The following is a 22,508-nucleotide window of genomic DNA, read 5'->3' on the forward strand; positions in this document are numbered from 1 at the left end:
TTTAATTTTTTTAAATTTTTTAAACTCTTATTTTTCAATAATTATTTTAATTTATAATTTTTAGTAATATTTTGAAGTTTTTTAACGGTTTTTACTCTTGTTTTAGTGTTATTTTTTACATATATGTACATATATATACATATGTACATATATACAATATACAAATATTTTTTTGTAATTAAAAAAATTTCTTTAAAATTTTCAGATTTTTTTATATTTTTTGGTTTTGGTTTTTGTTTTCTTATTTTTCCCAATTTTTAAGTTATTAAAGCTTTACTTTTATAATTTAAATTTTTTTTCTTTATAAATTTTATTTTTTTTTAATTCTAACTCGTCTCTTTCCACTCTGTTAAATTTTGTGTAAGTTGAAAATAGCTTTTATTTTTTTAATACATTTTTTTATAAATTATTTAACTTAATTTTAATTTTGTAATAACTTAATTTTAAGTTTTATTATTACTTTGGAAAGTTTTTTTTGTAGTTTTTCCTTAATTTTTTCTATTTTTTTACGTCTAAATTGGTTTATTTTTTTAATTTTTTTAATTTGAAAATGAAATTAAAATTTTTAATAATTTTTTATAATTTAAATTTTTTTCCCGATTTGTTTATTTTTTAAGTTTTGTGTAAGTTGAAAATACTTTTTGAATCAATTAAAATTTTAATTAATTTGTTTAATAAATTAAAAGATTTTTTATTTATAAATTTTAAATTTTTAAAATTCCTAATTTCTAATTTCTGCTGTTGTTTATTTTTTCATTATGTTTAAGTGAAATAATTATAATAATAATATTCTTTAGAAATTTTTTTAAATGTAGTCCTTAACTTTTTCTACTTTTTTAATTTTTTATTTTTAATAGAAATATAAACTATTTTTAAATTTATAAGTTTTTTTGTTTTTCTTTAGATTTTTTTTTAATTTATAAACTTTTTCTACTTTTTTAATTTATAATTTTGTTTTTAATAAAATATTTTTTGTAATTAACAAATATTAATGTTTTTAAAATTTAATTTTGTATATTTTTTAAATTTTGTTTGAGTTGAAAATACTTTTTAATTTTTGTAAATAAAATATTTTAATATATAAATTTGCTTTAATAAAAAAAAATATAAATATTTTTCAGTTTCTAAATTTTTAATTATTTGTTTTTATTTTTAAAAGGTTTCTTTGTTATACTTTTTTTCGTGTTTTTGTTAGTCGGATTTTTTTTTAAGTAAAAATTTTATCTAATTGCTTTTACAATTTTTGTAAATTTTTTTATTCCAGTTTTGTATTTTTTATGTATTTTATTATTAGTTTAATTTGTTATTTTTCTTCTTAAATTTATTTCTTTATTGTTGTTGCCTTCAGTTTAATTTCAGTGTACCATAAAAGGCGCAAAATGTCACGCAAATGTCACAGTGTAGTCTCAATGAATTAATTTGTTGCTGTTTTGTGTATTTCATTTAATGAGTTCATACAAATATGGCTACAAGCTTCAACTTTTTTTTCACACCTTTAATAAATCACTGAAATTGGTTGTAAGGAAACTAAGTTTTTACGCGATTAATTTCTATATGAGCAAATGTATATTTATATATATATATGATATACATATATCTATTAAACATCCACACTACTTTTATTGCCTTTAAAAACATTTTGCGCCAAGCTACCAAAGATGGCTTTCGATTTCAATCTCTTTTTTCGAGTGTCGCAATTGCTACAATTTTTTGGGATTTTTTTTATTGAAAGTGAGACTTGAAAATGAGAACACACACGCCTAATTAAGCGAAATAGAAATGAAGGAAGCAAAAATATTATGTCTAGCTAAATTATACTTGAGACTTACAGCCATATATTTCAGTGTTAGTATATGTGGCGCTCATTTGTGGCACTAGCGCTCTCTATTAAATAACCACGCGACACCAGTTTCAACATTTCAGAAAAATTTTTTAATTTTTATAAACTTTTATTTCACTTTTTTATTATTCTTTTTTTTGTCTGGTTGCTTTCCAGCCTTAAAATTTTGCGTTTTATGCTGTGAAAGCTTTAGTAAGCCTACACAATTTTGTTGTGGCAAGTAACAACAGCCTACATAATTCAGTTTATCAAAATGCCTACAGCTCTTCTTATTTTTATATATTTATATAAGTATTATATTTACTTCCCGTCATTTTAACACTAAACTGAAAGTACTGTTTAATTGTTGGCGGAAAAAGTTTACACAAAGCTGTTGTTGTGACAAATTAGGCGAGGTCAGGCAGGTCGTGTTACTATGTGTGAAATGGAAATTGCAATTAATTTTATTTCTATATAGTAGAGTTTTTTTTTATTATTTTGTTCACTGTTTTCTCTGTCTTTATATTTTTTTGACACAGTCGAGTATAAAGTATAACACAGCTTTACTTTAAAAATCTGCTATTATGAGGTTACAAGTCGCTAGCGTATATATTATTCTGTTCGTGATGTCTAACAAATATTTCGAATTTCTTTGCGCTATTATTATTTTGCATTCAACTGACTTTTGCCCATATTTTATATAAACATACATAGATCACTGTATGCAACATTTATAAGATTATTATGATTTACAGCCTGACACAGTTGAGTTAAAATTGAATCAACTCATCATTAGTTTGGCAGTTGAGTTGAAATTATTACCAGCATTTTGAGTTACAACTAATTGCAATTATATTTGTCTTCCCGTTGCTAACTCAAAAAAGTGAAGATTTGACGTTAATTATTCAACTCAAATTTTGTTTTTGGCAGGTTGTGTTGTCTAGGCAATTTGAAGTTGAGTTGTAAATCATAATAAGGTCGTAAATTTTGTATAAGAAATTGTTTACATGCTTTAAAGACATATGTATTTATTAAGTGCTGTGAACAACAAAAGATTGAAAAAAATAAACCAAAACACATTTAAAATAAAAAGTATATTTAAATATTTTCAATTCTCATAATAAATATTTTTAATAATTTACGCAAAATTATTTTTTTTTTAATTTTTAATATTTTCCATGACATTTGGACAGGTTTACTAATTTCTAAACAAATATTTGGAATAAAATTTTATACTAAAATGCCTTTCAAAGAATATAAAAAAATATTTTTCAATATTTTTAATAATTAACAATTTTTTTATTTTTTTTATAAATTTTATAAGACACTACTTTTTATTAAATTTTTTTCCTTAATTTTTATCAAAGGCTAGAAGTATTTTAAACTTAATTATTTTTTATTTTGTTTTAGTTTTTTCCAATATTTTTAATAACAAACTATAACTTATATCTTTAAAAGTAGAAGAAAAGAAATGTTGTAAAACTAATAAATAAAGAGATGAGGAAAAGTTATACATATATGAAAAAATGTGGTTTATTAGTTTCTCGTTAATAAATTTTATTAAAATTTAAAATGGTCTTAAAATTAATTTTATTTTTTTTAATTTGTTGTAAAGTATAAAAAAATATTCTAAGTTTATTTTATAATTAAATAATTCCAAAGAGTACTAAAACGATATAACACCAAAATGGGAGAACACTATTGTTTACCAAAAACTTTTTAATTGCTTTAATTCTTCATAAAAAAAATAAATAAAAATAAAAAAAAATTTTAAAAATAATAAAAAAATTAAAAAAAAAGTTTTTGAATTTTTTACCCAATTTTTTATTTTTTTTTTAACTTTCTTAATTATAAAAATTGTGTTTTATATAATTGTAAACAGATATTTTTTTACCAAACTAGGGAAACACTATTGTTTTAAAAGAAAAACTATTCAACAGTTTGAAATCTTCATGGAAAATAAAAAAAATTTAAAAAATTTAAATTTAAATAAAGTTTTTTAAAAACTAATTTAAATTTTTTTTTTAATTTTTTACATACTTCTTTTCTTCTTTTATTTTTTTTAATTTTTTATATATATTTTAATTATTTAATCTTATTTTATAAAATTGTAAATAGATATTTTTTTATTTAAAAAATTTCAAAAATAATATTTACTTGTTTTTTCAATATTTGGAACATAATTAAACATATTATTTATTTAAAAAATTTCATATATGAGTTTTGACAAGAAATTGGCCTGAAACTCCTTTAATAAAATATTTACAATATTTAGTCATTTCAAAAAACAAAAAAAAAATAATTTTTCGTACAAATCAAAATCATATGGAAATATTTAATAATAATTTAAATATTTATTTTTCTCTTTAAATCACTTTATTCTTTTTCTTACCGAGTTTGTTCTATTCCTCTCAAATAACCTTCGTTAATGTTCCGTACAAAACCTCACATTGGCTCACTGCAATCTTAAGATTTTAAATGGATTTATAATATAAGCACACATATGCAAACACATATATGTATTGTTTATGTAACGAATATATGTACCTTTGCATATATAAATATATTTATATCTTTATATATACATATACACTTTATATTTAAACACTTTGAAACCTTGAATGGCGCGCAATTATCCTTTAGGCGCGCTGCGGGCGGGAAATCAACACAACAGCTCCCACACGAACACACACATGCATTATACACGCATAGTTAACACTACTGCTGGTTCTTATTTTTCTCTAAAATCTTCAAAATAAGCTTATTCCTACATAATTCAACTCATTCCCTAGCAACTTGGCTGCCAAATGGTCAGAAGGTAATTGGAGAAGCGGTAAATGCTAGACAACGCATGTGCGCGACGAGGCAATAGATCGATAATACTATTGTAGTTGTTGCTGTTGTAGTGGTTAGTCGGCGTTATGAATCATTAATCATAATTTGCGACTATTTACAATATATTTGTTGGTCAAATAGTTACAGACTGTGAAGCAGGCAGCAGAAAACAGACAACCATAGAAAAATGTTAAAAACTTAGAAGCACATTTGACGAGCGGCTAAGAAAAATAGGCTACGAAAATAGTCTGTGCGAAACCTGTTTGGATCTTAACTTAAAACCTATAAAACAACCGACGGCTAAAGCCAACAACAGCGACGGTCGCCGAACAGTTGCCGCTGCTCAAAGCGGGCTTGCAAGGCTTAAGCAGTAACAAGTGCCTGCAACAACAAATGCTTGCAACAACACATGCCTGCAACAACAAGCGACTGTGTTGAACAACACTCAATTTCATGGCTGCAACGCATGAGCCACGCGAGTTTGAGTGCCTGTGCTTAGAATGCCGCAAACGGTCAGCAACTTGTTGTCCACAATTGGCGTAGTTGTTGTTGTTGTGTGCACATTATTTTCTAATATTTTTTGCGCTTGTTCAAAGCTATTTAATTTCATGTTCTTGCGCCTATGTAATGGCGAGCGAGCGCAGTTGCAGCATCAACGTCAACAACGCCATCACCGCGTCGAACAGCTTGCCAGCGGCGGGTGGTAAAGCGAATGTGTTAACAACAAACGCTGGCCGGCGTCACGCTTTCACTGGCAGCATGTAAAGCGGGCACTTGTATATTTTCTTAGCTGTTTCTTTGTTTTGTTTTTGCTGCAAGCGTTTTGCGCATGCGCGTGCGCGTGCGCTTTCGCCATTATGCCGGTGTGCGCATGCAAGTTTAGTGCGCGCGTCTTATGCACTGCATTGGAGGGGTGCGCAAAGGTGTGGGCGGTTGGCTGGTTAGAGCGGCTTATGCATGCAGCTTAACGGCTTAGCGTGTGCGCTGTGAAGGTTGCTGCCGCGCTTGCTGGCTGGTTGCTTGTTAAGCGTGGCAAAGGCGACGATGCGCGAGACAGCGTGTCTTTTGGCGCATTAGCTGTTTGATGGCTTTCAAGAGATTTTGCTGGTTTTTTTATTGTGAGGTTTTTGTTGTTTTTGCTTTTGTTTCTAACGCATTTGTTTAGCCAATCTGCGCGCACCGCATACCAAGCGGCCATCACGCGTCGTTTTAGCTGTGATGAAGTTGTTGTTTTTGCTGTTGTTGTTCGTTGTTTTTTTTTATTGTTGTTGTAATGTGTTTGCGCCACTCACCTTCAGCGCTGTATGTGGTAGCAGCAGTAGCGCTCACTTTAGCTTTGGCTTTAAGCGTCAACAGCGTGTCTGCTTGCCATCTTCTTGTTAGAGTTGTTGTTCTTTTTTTTATTGCAACATTGCCTGTTGTTGTATTTTGATTATGCGTTCTTCTTTTTTGCTTTAGCGCGCATGTGTGGCGGACAGTGATTGATTAAGTGTTAGCGACGCTACAAAACATGATTATCTTACAAATACAACAGCGCGCACACACACGCATACATATATATGTATATGTATATGTATATATACACTTTCAAAATATACATACCAGCATGTATATATATATACACTTGTATATATATTATCGCGCATATTAAACATTCATGTATGTTGGGATGCGAGTTTGTGTCTTAAGTCTTTCGTTCCACCGCGTTTCCTTGTGTATTATGAAACAGCTGTAAGAAATTTAATGCTGCCACCCTCAAAATATCCAGTTACACATACACCAGCGCGCATTTACCACACACATTCACACACATATAATATTTTTTGTGCGCATTCATTAATATTTCTAATTTCCAATTAGCGTTTGGTGGGTCCCCTGGTTGCTTAATTGTTGTTGTTGCCTGTTGTTGGTCAAGCGGCACACAATTTTGGTGGGCGTGTCTCCATGTGCGTGTTTGACTCTAGCGTTGTTGTTGTCTTTGCGCTTTGTTTGGTTTTTTCGGCGGCAACAAGTTGTTTGGAAAACACTTATCTCCAAGCACAAACACACGCATACACACATTTGAACAAATCATTTCGAATATTCACACATACTTGCAGCATTTTGTACATTCGTTTACCTTCTCTAAGCTATTTGTTAGCCGTTCGTTGCTGCGGGGCATTGTGGGCGTGCATGCGCTCGTTGCTTTCGCTATGCTAATGTACACCCGCGCCAACGCCCGCCGCTCTACTACACATGTATGTGTATTTCTAACACCAGCGTTCAGCCCATTTCTACCAATTTGTATTTGGTGTTTTGTTGCTTTGGGTCTCTTGCTGCTTCTACGCCCCGTTTGGCTTAAATTCTTCACCGCGCTGGTAGCCTATGCAGATCAGCGCTCGAAAAAAGCGAGTTGTACTCGCTTGTTCGTTCGTTTGTTAGCTAATTAAGAAAATTAAAGCGTTTAGCGCTAATGATTAATGACTTGCGCTTGCGTGCAATGCCCACACTGGTAGATTTTGGTGTTCGTTTTTTGGGATTTTGAAAAGTGGTTTGCTAAACGCTAATACTTTTTTTGTGTGTTTGGAAATTCAGTAAAGGAATGTATTATCGATTTATGCTAAATAGGTTTATATATATGTATGTATACAGTTTAAAAAGTCGTTTTAATGATTTTTTTATTGTTTTTTTTTTTATTAAGATCCACTTTAAATAAGCAAAATGATGCTTCAGCTCAGCAATATTGTCTATAAATTCACATAAAAACCTTTTAAGCTGTATGAAATCGGTACAACAAAATGTGAGCGAAAAGGTGTTGCCTACATCTTGGCATAAACACCAATTTAATCAAAAATTAAGTCATGAGGTTTACTCAAAATGAGACAAAGCCTGTAAATAATAATTTTAACTGGAAAAGGAATTAGCTTCAGCCTAACCGCCTTACTTTTCATGAATTCTGTATATAAAGAGTTGACATAAAAATGTTGCCTACATTTTGGCGAAGAGCTAAAATGACAAGTATTGCCTAAAAGCCTTATTTTATATAAATTTTCTAAATAAAAAGTTTGCATAAAAGTGTTACCTACATTTTGGCGCAAGGTGAAACGACAAAAATTGCAAAAAAAGCCTAAATATAATCACTGTAGCTGCAAAAATAAATTAAATTCTATTTGTATTCTATTTGCATTTAATTTGCTTTGTTTTGCAATTAAAATAATTATACCTGGGCTTTTTCGCAATGTTTGTTAATATAGCTTTGCGCCAAAATGTAGGCAACATTTTTAACTAAATTTAGATATTACAAAAACCTTTTGAAATTCCATTATTCATTTATCTTTAACTTCACTTCCTCTTAAAAATTCTTTACTAATATTTATCTTCCTTTATTCTTCTAATTCCAGACAACCCACGCCGGCTGAAAATGCTTTAAACAGCACGCATTAACAGCAACTTCAAATAATTGTGGTAAGTTAACTAAAATTGCTAACTAAGAAATATTTTCGTAATATAGTTTTAATCAATTGCCTATAAATACATACAAAAACCACGCTCTAAATGGTAACACTTGGTAAATTCCACGCGCGCTTGCCAAAAAAGGCTGACGCATGCCAAACAACTTACCGCTGCAGCCTAAAGTATAACAAACGCTCGCGCTATGTGCACCATATCAGCGATAACGCAGCGCAAACACCTATATCATTAAAATATTTGAAGCGCACTGCGACTTATTAGCACGTCGCGCGCATCGTTTGCTTTATTATAAATGACGCGCCTAATTTTGACGCATCGCCCGCATGCGCGCGCGTGCCCATTTGCCGCACACAAATTTGTGCAAAATGCAGCGCGTCTATTTTCCGGCATCACTCAGCTGCGCGCCAAATATGCGCGTGCATGCATGCTACATACACACAGTTGCTTGTCGCAGCTAAGTCAGTTAATCGCGCTGCTTACGCACTGCCTGCCTTCCGGGCAATGTCATGACCATAAACGCGTCGGGCTTCATAAATCTTTCTTCCACTTTACGCTGACAATCAAGCGTGGCTAGCCAAGCGTCGCTCTGTACACAACATGTGTTTTCAGTGCGAACAAGTGCAGTGCGCGCTTGTCACTGTGACAGCTCATAACACTCGTCACAGTGCGTCGCATTGCTTGGCTCCCAGCAAGTGACGCGACGCTCAACTAAGTAGTATTATAAAAAAATATAAAAAAGATAGAAATAAATAACTGCAAACAAACAGCTTAAAAAGCAACAGCATCACTATAACGTCCTGCTTAAACCGCTGCCAAGTAGGAGCAGACGAGGCCAACCGGCAGGCAAGCGCATCAACGCTTCACTGATTGTGTGTTTTGCCTCGTCGTCTACAAATGCAACAATCAAATTGCGCTGCAGCGAAAAGGCGAAAAATTCCATAGTCCACGCCAAATAGAGGCGCACAACATGGGCTCAACTGCTGTCTGTGCTAAACTTTTCTATGCTGTCCGCCCGCCGCAAAGCAATTCACCTGCTCCGCAGCCGCGCGCTACTGCTGCTATTGACGCGGCGACGCGCCTTTCCTCGTTTGGTCAGTTGATTCTAATCGTTGACTTTGTCATTTTCAAATACTTACACACACACATACACATATTCGTACATTTATTTATAGTCTGCTGGGTCTGTAGCGCGCGCCGCTGCTGTTGTGGCATATCGATTTTTACATGTTTGTAACTCATGGCATGCCATAAGCGGCAAGTATGTGTTTTTTTTGCTGCGCTTTGCTTCTATGCACATTGATGCTATGCACAGATTAGTGACATCAAAATTTTACTGTTTAATTTTCAACTAATTGCAAATATTTGCAAAACTAGAAAAAGTGAGAAAATCACTTGACGATCTAGCGTTCAATAGTAGCGCGCTGCATTCGCGATTCGACAACAAATTGCCGCGCTAAATGCAGCTATCGAAATATCATGAATTTATGGAATTGTGGCAAGTAGCTGTCATCACTGCGCGACACATAGTGCACAGTGCAGCTTATCTGCAACGTCCACCTATAAATGTAGTAATATGCGCTGAAATTGGCAATTTTACCGCATGACCTTCCAGTTGCGCGCTGGCAACGCAGACATTGAAAAATGGAAACAAATAGAAATAAATATAAAACAAATACTAAAAAACCAATAGCAGTCTACGCAGTGCTTTGAAGTTGAAAAAGTTGCACTGTTGACATGACTTGCCATTGAAATTTTGCTGCTGCCACAAAGTTTTGGACAGATTGCCAGTTTTGTCAAACAACAACTTGTTGCTGTTATGATCTAAGCGCGTTGCAGCACAGCAACGCGATGTTTTGTTGGACACATACAGCCATAACTATAGCTATCTGTTTGCTACTATATGTTCGTTTATAGCTGTTTGTATTTTGTAAATTTTGTTGCCATTTTATGCTGTTTGCTATAAATATATTCATTTGAAAGCACTTGACATTTGGCCGCTTTGATTTTGTTGATGTCAGACAATCGCACGCAAGACTGATTGCTTGCGACAGTTTCTAATTTTCAATACAACGCTGTTTCAACAGCTTCTTTCTCTGCACTCCTACACGCGCTGTATTTGTTTAATCGTAGCTGCGCACTTTGTGCTGAAGCTGCTGGGAGCGTCTAAATTTGACTAGTATTCAGAGGAGATTTTCTACTTGTTTATAAAAATATGCACCATAAAGCTTGATTTTGAGGTTAGCCTACAATTAAGACTTTAAGTGTTCATATTTTGGCTCATTCCACTTCAGCTGATTATCGCATGCGAATTTTCAATGCAATATATTTTTCTTTCCTAATTTTATTATTATTTTATATTGTTTTAATTAAATATCGTCACCTAAAATGCAAAACAACGTATCATAAAAAAATCGAAAATGAGTTTTTTATTGTTTGCGATTCACTACATCATATTACATATATGTAGCACTAAATTTTCAGCTTCTGCTGTCAGATATAGCCAATATATAACCATTATAACCATTTTATAACCAACATATAACCATTTGATAACCAATTCTCGAATTTTGTTACAATGTGACTGGTGATCTAGGTGACGATATAATTAATTATCTGTTAATTTATTGAGATTTTCCTGTCAGATATAACCAACATATAACCATTTTATAACCAACATATAACCATTTGATAACCAATTCTCGAATTTTGTTACAATGTGACTGGTGATGTAGGTGACGATATAATTAATTATCTGATAGTTTATTGAGATTTCAGATGAAAATTGTCAATATTTGCTAGTTGTTTTTGTCGCTATGATATGAAGCCGCAAAACTAAAAAAAAATTTTTTTCATAAAATGGCGGCTATTCAAAAAAAAGGTCGATTTTTTCACAAATTTTTCAATTTTGTCGATTTTTTTTTTTAAATATTATAAATTTCAAATTTTCATTTTTTGTTACTTCTAGTGATAGAGATATATTTAAAGAATATTCATGCCAAATTTCAAATAAATAGACTGATTAGAACTTGAGATATTGTGGCTACCGCATCAAAAAAAAGGAGTTTTGAGAAAAACGCGTTCAAAGTTTTACGTTATACGATAGGTATTGGTTCAACCGGTCTAGTTGCCACGTCACTAAAATGGCTATAACTTTGAAAATAATTTGAATTTTGAAAAATCCTTTTATGTAAGGAGATATTTTTGATATCAAAACTATCGAATTATGAAAAAAAATCGATTTTTTCAAATTTCTAGACTAGAATACCCCCTGAAGCGTGCACCGATTAGAACCACTAAATATATACGTGATTTAAGTAAAATATATAATTAGTGGGGTTTATTGTTGATAATCGAATACTGCACAGTAATAATTGTTAATATAGTTCATTCAGTATTAAATATATATTCAGGGAACTACAAAATGAACTTTCGTTTGATATATTACGTGACTCAGCGCCATGCGAAAGGCTATAGGCGCCTCTACACTCGACCATTAAACGTAAAGCGTTGCTATAATTAAACAAAATCTTGACTCATGCAGAGAAATATTTTGTAAATACTCACCGGAACTTCTAAAATTATACTGAATGTCCCCAGGTTCCACCTACGTGGACAGGGATCGCATAACCTCAGTCGCGCCCAGCAAACGCCTGGAATTGTTCAGAGTGCTGGACCATTGTGACCGTATGTAATATAAAATATGGCACAATAGACCATAGGTCGCAGGGCAGAAGCTTCATTTCTATCTATCAATCTTATATACTCTTGCAATAGATATAGGGTTATATATATAAATAAATGATCAGGGTGACGAGAAAATTTGAAATCTGCTTGACTTGTAACTGTGACTTGAGCAAAAATTGAGATATCTTGATGAAACTTTGTATGCAGATTCACTAGTATAAAAAAAACGATTTGGTAGATGGGCGTAATCGGATTACTGCGACACCCAGAAATTTCCATTCACCGAAAACCGATCAACTTTTTGATGAAACCCCATATCTCGGGACCATTAAATTTATATAACACCAAAAAATTAATAAAAAATAAATAAATTGTAAAAAATTTCCTATCAAAAGAAATTAAACAAAATAAAACAGAAAAATATAAAAAACAACCCTATGACTTGATTTTCACCATTTTTGGCATTACGATAAAGTGCTTTAAATTGTTAAAAAATAAAAAAAAACATTTATATTACTAATTTTTGTAATTAGCACTTTTTCTATTTGGCAATCTAAACAAAGCCTTCGCGCCACAAAAAAACTCATAAAAACATTAAATAAAAGTGAAATAGCAATGTTGCTAATAAAAATGTTTTTGGTGTTAACAAAGTGGCAAGCAGCGATTAAGGTCGAATGTGTGAAATTTGACTGGCAGCAAAACACAACGCGGGCCCATAAAAATAATAAAAACAACAAGAAATTAAAAAAAGTGCGCAACAGCATTAACATTACATGTATGAGTGCGGAACACGCACACACTTTTAAAAGCAAATATTTTTTGTTGTTTAACAAATTAATTTTTGAAATTGTTATTTGTATGTACTCGCGTCAGCTACTTTTTGCTCCTTAATTTCATTAATGTTACATTTTAGAGTAATTTTAAAGTAGCACAGTTTGCATGCGGCGCAGCCCGCTGCCTGCCACACCACGCCACTTCACTTCATTTCACTTTTTTGCTTCACTTTGGGCAATAAAATTATTTTATTTAAATGTTTTTACTCCGCCTCTGACGCGTAACAACAAATTCAACAAACAACAACAACAACAACGTGAAAATATGCTGACGTCTGACAGTTGACAGTTGCTTAGTTGCAACAACAGCGGCGTGAACATGAGAAGTACTTACTTTTTAACAGCGTCACCACAAACACCAACTCCAACAGCCCCGGTAACAACACTGGCAACAACAGCAACAAACAGTCGCCAAAACATTTCAATTTTCATTCACACATAAATTAAATTGTAACTACAACGGTTAATTGCTGTTTTTGTTGTCATATATTTTTTAAATTTTTTTTTTGTGACCAGCAGACATTTACATTTCACTTTGGCGACAATTGTCGCCGTGCATAAGCGACACTGCGTGCAAATAGTGCTGCCCTCATTTGTGGCGCTTATGCTGATGCGACAATTTTTGTTGGTGGCGCCACGCAGCGCTCTTGGCTACTGCGATTCTTCGTTTTATTAATGATTTGCCGACTTTGATTGATGATATGGAATTATAGATATTGCCAGCGCGTCTCAACAGTCGTTTTTTATTTCTTTATCGCTTCCAAAATTTTATTAATAAGACGCTGCTTTGTTTGCAATTATGAAATGTGTGAATAGAATTTGAATACGGCATTAAGTTTCACGCGTTTTTGTAAACACTTTTATGCAACCGTTGCAAAAATAGTGGTCTATAGCTTATATGCAAATTTAATTAATGAGCGAAGTGTGTTATAAAAAAATTCCAATGAAAAAGAAACTTTGAAGAATGCTTGTTTTAAAATTATTATAAAAAATCAGCGCAAAAACAATGTCGAAGTACTGTAAGAGCTTTAAAAAGGGATTAAGTATTCTACTAGGCGACAATCGATATGCGCCTGATTGTATATTATTATTAATGAATATTATGTTAATGAATCAAAAAGTTAATATTTGTAATAACAAAACAAAAATAATACTCCGAAGCCATAATTTGTATATCGAAAAGGTATAGGAAGACATATGTAGCACCAAAGAATATATTGTCAATATAAATAGCGACATCTGGACAATAATACTCAAGTAAATAAGTAATGGGAAGCCGAAGGCTCGACTTCAGTCCATATACACACAGATAAGCTATGAGAAGGCATACGTAGCACCAAAGAACATATCGTTCATATGAAAAAGCGTGATCTGGACTCGGATTAATAAGTAATGACAAGGTGAAAGCTCCACTTCAGTGTATATATATACGACGAAAAGTTATGAGAACACATATGTACATATGTGGAACCGCAGATCATACCGCCGGCATTGAAAAGTAGAAGTTGGACACTTTTGCAACGATTACTAAGTTATGTGGGACTCAGGTTAATAATTGAAGGGCAAGGGAGGAAGCGACGTGCTTATTTTTGTATATGTGAGAGCAACGAATAGCTGAAATTTTACGTCTCGTCTATATTTAGTATGATATATAGTGATAGTCGCATAAATGGGGAAGAAAGAAATAACAACACAAAGAATAAACAATATATGTATAGTAATATTTAACTTAATATGAAAAATAATGTCTTGCCTACATTTAGGATGATCATTTTTTAGATATCGTCTGAAAGTCAAGGAAGAAGAAGAACAAAATACATCCGCAGATAATGAAAATTATTTAACAAAAATATTGTGTTGCCTACATGTAGGATGATAATTTCCAGATATCAGCTAAAAAGGAAGAAAAAGCACTCAAATAAAACTCACTCATCTCGTAGGTAATATAGTTTATTCAACAAAAATAACCCGTTGCCTACATTTAGGATTATATTAAAAAATAAGTTTAGAAAATGAAACGAAATATGCGTTGTAGGAAACATAAAAACGAGTAGAAGGAAACGATTAATTTCGTATAATTTGGCATTCTCCTACAGTACCACACTCGCTTGTGGAGCATACTTAAGTAGAGATCATATAACAGTAAAAATATTTTTATTGCCAACATTCAATTACAACATCCGATTGTTATTTTCCAACTCAAAACCATAACGTTCAAACTGCAATTACACAAAAATTCGCTCGCCACAATACGAGTCAAAGAAAAATTATGCACTTCCCCTTCTAAAGGCTTTTTGGCCAACAGCTACTAACTCATAACAACTGTCTATATATTAATTATTGTGTTTAAGTGGCACGCTTATTGTACCAGTACATTATCGGCGTGCGGTCATCGCTGGCCAGCGACAAGCGCGTAGTGGCAGCCCAGCATGCAACAGCCTGAGCGCTATAAATGGACCGTAAACAAGTGGCTCACAAAGCCATAAGATACACACAAATACACAAAGCTTAGCTAAGCAAATACAAATATAGAAATGCAGACAGTCTAAGACGCAGACGGCAGGCGGCAGACAGGCAGGCGGCCAACGAAATTGGCGATTGGCCGGCAGGTTGGCCGCCTCGTTGACCGGTTGATCGGCTGCAACTGTCGCGGCGGCAAGCAAATTTAGCGAATTCACCAAATTTGCCGCGGCAGCTAACGTGCGATTATCGCAATTATGTTGTATTTGATATGCTAATTAATTTTGTGCAAAGCTGCCGAGATGGCTCGCCGTTGCAAGCGCTGGCGCAGTCGCAGCCGCCTTACTGTGCGCTGTCAATAAGCGCTGCTCGTTTGCTGGCTTTTGTTGCACCAAGCCGCATTTGGTGTTCACTCTTTATGGATAATGACATTTTTCGGCTGCAAGCATACGAAAATAATTCACTCTGCTGTGTTATTTGTTGTTGCAGTGTTTGTTTCGCTGCGGCTTTGTGGCAGTTCATTTAGGCGAATTAACATTTTAATTTATGCAATCGGGATTTGGCGTTGTGATTTGCTGTTTCTTATTCATTATTTATGGCTATAGCTAACTGTCGTTGTATGTGTTGTATGTGTTGTTGTTTTGTGTATTTGTTTATTTTTCTCACCCATTGGCAACACCATTTGCATTTGCATATCCCAATTCGCTTATCGCCACAGCACTTTGTTTGATCTTGTTTTGTCATTAGGGCATTCCGCGTTTGTATTTCGCCATCGGTGTGTGTGGTTGTGTGTTTCCATGAGTGTGACCGTGTGTGTGTGTGTGTTTTGTTTTGTCAGCCGATCACTACAAGTGTTAATTGACTTGTAATTTTACACCTTCTCTATGTTCGCTGAAATAATATGGAAGTGTAGTGCCGAGGAATTTTTTTTTTGTTGGGTGAATCTGGTTGTACGACGTTTTTTCTACTATATCTGCTCAGATCTCAGCTCCGTATAATAGGACGCCGATGGTCGTCGATATTAGGACTTTCTCTTCCTTGGCTGGTGCCACTATGTTGGCTATTAGTCTGCTGAGTTGGGAGGTGATATTCGCTGCCTTTCCTGCGATGGGTTAGATTGACTATTGTTTCCAGAAGGTCAGTCTGTGGTCCAATCTATCGCCTAGTCAGTTTACTGATTTTTGCGTCCTAAGAATATCCGTAGTCATTTACAAAATTTATTTCGAGGGATTTGTGCTTATTTGTTAACAGCAGTAGTTCTGTTTTTTCTGTAACTGCTGGAGGTTGTATAAGTCGCGCCGTACTTGCGTCCGTATCATGATCTGATTAAGCTTTATTCGCGCTTCTTCTGTGTCTTGTGCTATAATTTCTCTGCAATGTCGTCCTCGTAGCCAATTAAATATAATTCGTCTGGCTTTTCGAGTTTTAGTATTGCGTTGAGGTTGATGTTATACAAGTCTGGGCCTACAATGGATCCACGTGCTGCTCCTGATGTGACCGCATCTGTTTGGTGCCTCTCTAGTTTGGTTCAGCAGTTTTCTGTTACTAAGCTAGCTTTGAGATAGTCAGGGATTTTAAAGATTTTTTCGAGAGCGTCAATCATATCCACCCATCTAGCGCTGTTGAAGGCATTTCTTACATCTAAAATCGCCAGCAACACTACTAGCACTTTTTTGTAGTTATGACATCTACGCTGTGCGGCTTCTACACTTTCAATGACGCATTTTAAAGCTCCTGGAGTTGACTAAATGTCTCTAAAGTCGTGTTGTCTGGGGTAGAGTCCTCCAGCTTCGTTGATTGTCGTTTCGAGTCTGGCTTTAAGTAGCCTTTCATAGAGCTTTCCTGCTGCGTCAAGCATGCATAGTAGACGGTATGCTGATGGCAAGTTGGGATCTCCTTTTCTCTTACTGATTAGCACCAGCCGCTGTTTTGCCAGGGTTCAGGGTATACTTATTTCGGCTTCGAGTCAGGCGTTCTAGATATTCAATAGTACTGCCGGTCACTCTGCAGCGATTATTATCAGGTTTTCTGCTAGGATTCCGTACGGGTGATTTGTTAGTATTGCGCCTGCCAGTGGCTAGTTGCCACTCTTCGAGGGAGAACTAGGGGATTTGTGAACGTTTAAGAGTCTGTTCTGGCATTTCAATTTCATTTTAGTTTTTTCCTCCAACTTTATTTGAATTTATTTCCGTAATAAATAATGGAACCAAAATAGCATATTTCTAAGGCAAATATAATATAAAAAATAAAAACTATTTTTTAACAATAGAAAAAAATGGCCACCCTGTTTTTTACGCCACCAATGATAGACTGCTCAATACTGCCCTTGACTTGATAATTTTTTTAGCAAATAATTTTCTAGAAATAATATAAATGAGCGCCGTTTGTCTTACAAGCAATTTATTTTATAAGAAAAGCTAACTTTTTATTGAAAAAAAGTTGTTGCTGCTTTTTTATTTTCACTTGCGCTTTGCATTTTAATGTCTCTCTTCCGCTGGCTAATAAACATTTGCGACTTCATTTAAATTTCAAATAGACTTTTGCGGTCGACAACCGACTAAGGAAGTGCTACAAACAAACATATATATAATTAATACGTATATATATTATATACAATTACTTACATATGTATGCGTAAGTGAATATAAGCAGACGCACTCAGCTTGAGTGACAACTAGCACTTAAAGAAATCAAATTTTGCGGTCAAATACTTTGTAATGTCAGTTCTAGAATAAATGCATATATACATATATAGGTATATATACATAGATATGTATGTATATGTAGGTATGTATATAAGTAAATAGCTCCGCTTTTCAGTGCAAAAAAACTATGCGAAAATACCGAAATTGCTAGAATTGCGTTGACTTCGACGCAAAATAGTAGATAAGCACGTGTTGAGAGCAAGCAACACACATACATATATATAAGTACTATCACACATACACACATATAACCAGAATATATGGATGTATGTGAAAAACGCTGATTCAATCGCACACCGAACGCTGTAGGCGCAAAGCGGACATTGAAATCTCGTGTACCATTAGTGTTATTGTCTTTTGCTGGCGACACACTGTAGCAACACCGCAACGCCACAGCTGCCACAAACAAATCAGTTAAAGCTGCAAGCTTAATAATCTATTTAAAGACAAAGTTGCGGTGCAAAATCTTGATTTCAGTCAGAAACTATTGATTTTATTGCCATACGAATGGGGTGACAGCAACCGCAACGACGGCAGCGAGACAGGTATAACCTTGTTGCATGCCACAAATACTACATAAGCACACATAAACGTATTTAAAGTTGCTGTAGCTGCTGTCTGAGCTGCTGATTGCTGTCTGCACTCGCCGCCTGCATTTGAATTTGCCACTTGTTGGTGGACTGGCACGTTGTTGCACGTTTCAAGCGACGCGCACAAGTGGCAGGCAACGCGCGTTGACTTGTGGCTTTTGTTTTAATGCGGGTGTTGCAGCTGAGTTGACAATATTTGCCTTTCGCTTTGCTTGCGGCCAACAAGTTGACACTTGCCGCCGCTGTTCCTGCCGCTGCTGCTGCCTTTGTGGCCGCTATAAACCCTCTAATCGTACGCAAGCTGCCACAAGACCACACTCGTTTGTTTGACAGTTGCTTGGCTTGACTTTTACTCACACACACAAACACTCATATATGTGTGAGTGTGTATGCGCCACAGCTTGACCAACCGCGCCAACGCTTCGAACTCGATAATTAATGCGGGAGCTGTGCGCTGTGCTCTTGCAGCTGTCTGCGATTTTGAAATTATGGCCAACATAAGATTTCGCTTAGCAAATAAAATTCCATTTTATTGCTTTGCGGTTTTGCATTTGAAACGCTGTTGCATGTTAGCGCGCAGCAACACTGGCAACAAGTAGCCACGGCGGGTATAGTGTGTGGCCAGGCGAAGGCCGGCAGGCGCAGCGACTGGGCGGCGGCATGTGAGAGTGTGGGAAAATGCAGCGCGACCGCAAGGTGCGTCTGCCAAGTGATTTAATATGCCACAGCGGTCGAAAGCAGGACGCACACGCAAAGGAGGACAGCGCGCACAAGTAAATGCACACATATGCGTTGTATATAAAAGCATACAAGCATACCCAGTGAAGCGGTGGCGCGGGCAGTTGCAGTGGTTATGCGCGCTTGCCACATTCGCTAAATAAACAGGAAAACCGCAGCATAGCAGCAGTGGCGCGCACTTGTGCAGTCATAAATTCATTTAAATAACAACAACAACAATTAAAATGAACGCGCGGCAGTGTCGTCCATATATACTTGTATGTATATTTTACATATTCGCTTTTGTAGGAGTTCAAGGAGTAGTCAGCGTGCCAAAGGCAGATCCTTATCGCGGAGGGCAGACAGAGCAATGCGCCGTTGTATATGTAGTTGAATATATATACGTGTGTACAAATATATATAATACAAATAAGTATGTAGTTGTGTGTGTATATACTTAGCGCCCAGCGCGGAAGTTTTGTTGTTGCCGCGCTCATATGTGTCGCTGACAAACAGAGTGCAACATCTTGATTAGCATCGCGATGGCGGCAGCTGACAACGCGCCGCTACATAGCGCGTCTGTTTGTTGAATGCAACATTATATTTTCACTGCTCATTTGCCAAAAGTTGCAATTTTAATTTTTTTAATTTTTGTTGCAAAATAAATATTTTTTTAAACTAGATTGCTTATATTTCGGCGTCGTGAAGATATTTACTGTTAGAATTTCATATATTAATAAAGAACCATGTTTTTCAAAAGAAATTAAATATATTTCAGTGCATACTTATTTAGTAGCATGTGACTCATATCTGAGATATATGATGCTGTTCAAAGTTAACTAGAGTTGTATAGAACGTTGTGGCAAGGTTCCGCTATGCTAAAATTAGTAAAAATTTTTTATTTATGAGCTCATGTGACTCATATTCGGGTCATATATTGATAAGAAAATAAAAATAATTCCGCTAGGTGTCGCTGAAGTTAAGGTATTAAGAAAATCGTAGTTATAGCCCGATCTGTCTCATAGATGAGATATATTTTGTTAAAGAAAGGAAACTATGATTCAAAAGAATTATCTCGCAAGCAAATTTATGGCCTGATTTGCTTCATACTGGAGATATATGAATTAAAGGAAAGGAAACTATTATTGCAAAATACTCTCTCGCAAGGTGGCGCTATAGTCAAGTTATAAAAATAATATTTATGACCCCATTTGACTCACTTACCATACGTTTTATATATTGATAAGGGTACAAAAACAAATCCGCTAGATGGCGCTAGAGTCAAGTTAGCTGGAAATCGTACTTACGACCTGTTTACTTCATATTGGAGCTATATAATGATAAAGAAAGAGAACAGTAGTTCCAAAAGATTATTGGGCTAGGTAGCGCAGGCATTAAAATAGGCTTTTGGTCGGATTTTATTCATATTCGAGTTATATATTGATAAGAAAAGGGATCACACTTGCAAAACACAATTCCGCTAGGTGACGCTGAAGTCAAAGTTTCAAAACAAAATTAAATATTAAGCGAGATCAAAAGAGAGCACAGAAAAGTCATCGACTAAGTAAGACTGCCGAAGGACGTGGTCAACATTTGAAAACAAGCACAGAAGATAGCCGGGAGATTGGATGCTAACTAAAATAATACTTTAAAAATTGTTTCGAAAAATCTCACTTTTAATTTACGAAATTTTAAATTGTTACTCAATCAGGCAAAACAATTTGAAACTTCGAGCGATTCGGCCGGAATCGTGGTTTGCGTCTTTGGAGCCAAAATATCATGATTCAAACAGACTGTTTTGAGTTGGGTCTACATAAATGCAACGGAGCCAGAGTATAGGTAAAAAACTGTCAAGTGGGAACCATTCTTTCAAAATTATTTGGAGAAAACAATAACAACAAAACTATAGCCACAACAACAACAAAGCTTACCGTTGTTCAATCCAATCGCTTGTTTAAAATAATTCATATATACAGCTATGCCTTTCGGAATTTACATTAAGTCCTTCACATAACTCACGCATACATATATACATATACACTCACCTTCACACACACATACGTTTCCAACTCAGTGCCGCGCTGTCACATTGATTTCCGACAGTTTTTTGCGGCAACACTTGCTTAAATGAGCTTTTATGTAACGCCAGCAATTTGTAAAGTAGAACAACAATAACAGCAACAACAATAACAGCAACAACAACAACAATAATGACAACAAAAGCAATAGCAATTTGAACAACATGAAAGCGACACGGCACCACATGCTGATAAGGATCACCCTTCGGCGCATTCCACATGCCAAGCGGCGGCGGCGGCGACATTGTGAAGTGTTGCCAACTGCCGGCAATCAGACAAACACATACACACACATCCATGCAAAAACGCTTGCCAAAGAGGAAAGATTGCATGCTTGAGATTTTTTATATAAGTTGTTGACCGTTGTTGTTGTTGTTGCTGTTAAATTGCTGTAGGTGCTGCTCTTCATGCACATGTTTGCTGCAGTTGTTGGCGGTGTTGGCGGTGTTGGTGGTGCTGGCGCGTCATTTGCCTGCTGCATGTGCTCAAGCTCTTTAAAAATATTTCATTCTTTCATTTGCGGATTTTTATGTGAAAAATATTTCGCTGCCGCTTTCACTGTGGCACTTTCAAGATTGCCACATTTCTTTACATGCATATTTTTTTCGTGTTTTTTTTGTTGCACATTTCATTTTTAAATTTCAAAATTCAAGAATTCGCAATTTTCGAACGTTGCCAAAATGTGCAACAACAACAGGGATGGCAGAAACAACAACCCGCCAACAACTTATCAAAATTTCATAATCTAAATTGCCATTTTCTCGTTGCATCAAAATGTGCACGCTGCAACAGGCATTTCACCTGCTTTCTGCAATGCGAAAATAAATGAAATTTAAGTATTTCATTTACAATAATTGGGTAAGAAGAAGAAGCAGTCGAAGCAGAGGCAGACTGAAAAGCAAATGAAGGTGAAAATCAAAAGAGTCAAAACGTTGGCGGCGCGGTGAAATGCATGACATATGAATTATTAGCACATAAATATTGTAAAATAAGTATAGTAACATTAGGGTGGCGCTAAAATGTGGATGGAAATTTTGAAATCGTTTTTTCTCATTTAACCGTTATAGTTGATACCACTTACGATTTTTTATAAATACATTAATGTAATGAAATGACATTAGGGTTGACCTAAATTCCGGAAGACTTTTTTTAAATTTAACCGTTATAGTTGATAAATTTATGCACAAATATATCATAAACAAAATTTTAAGTATGTTAATATTATGAAATGACATTAGGGTGGACCTAAATCGGAAGAAAATTTCCAAACGGGACTAAAATCAATTGCTTTCATACTTGTCTCTAAAATTTTTGACTGCTAAAATTCCGCATTACAC

The 22,508-nt window shown here is 34.7% G+C and overlaps 1 protein-coding gene across 1 annotated transcript in view; it reads left to right on the forward strand.

Annotated features, from left to right (window-relative positions):
• LOC120777635 overlaps positions 1–22,508 on the forward strand; it is a 118,106-nt gene that overhangs the window by 71,445 nt on the left and 24,153 nt on the right. The window contains exon 2 of the mRNA XM_040109087.1: positions 8,035–8,098. The gene's annotated coding sequence lies outside the window, so the exon portion shown is untranslated. The remainder of the gene's footprint in view (positions 1–8,034; positions 8,099–22,508) is intronic.

Source organism: Bactrocera tryoni, chromosome 5 (genome assembly GCF_016617805.1).
Source record: "Bactrocera tryoni isolate S06 chromosome 5, CSIRO_BtryS06_freeze2, whole genome shotgun sequence".
Taxonomy (NCBI): domain Eukaryota; kingdom Metazoa; phylum Arthropoda; class Insecta; order Diptera; family Tephritidae; genus Bactrocera; species Bactrocera tryoni.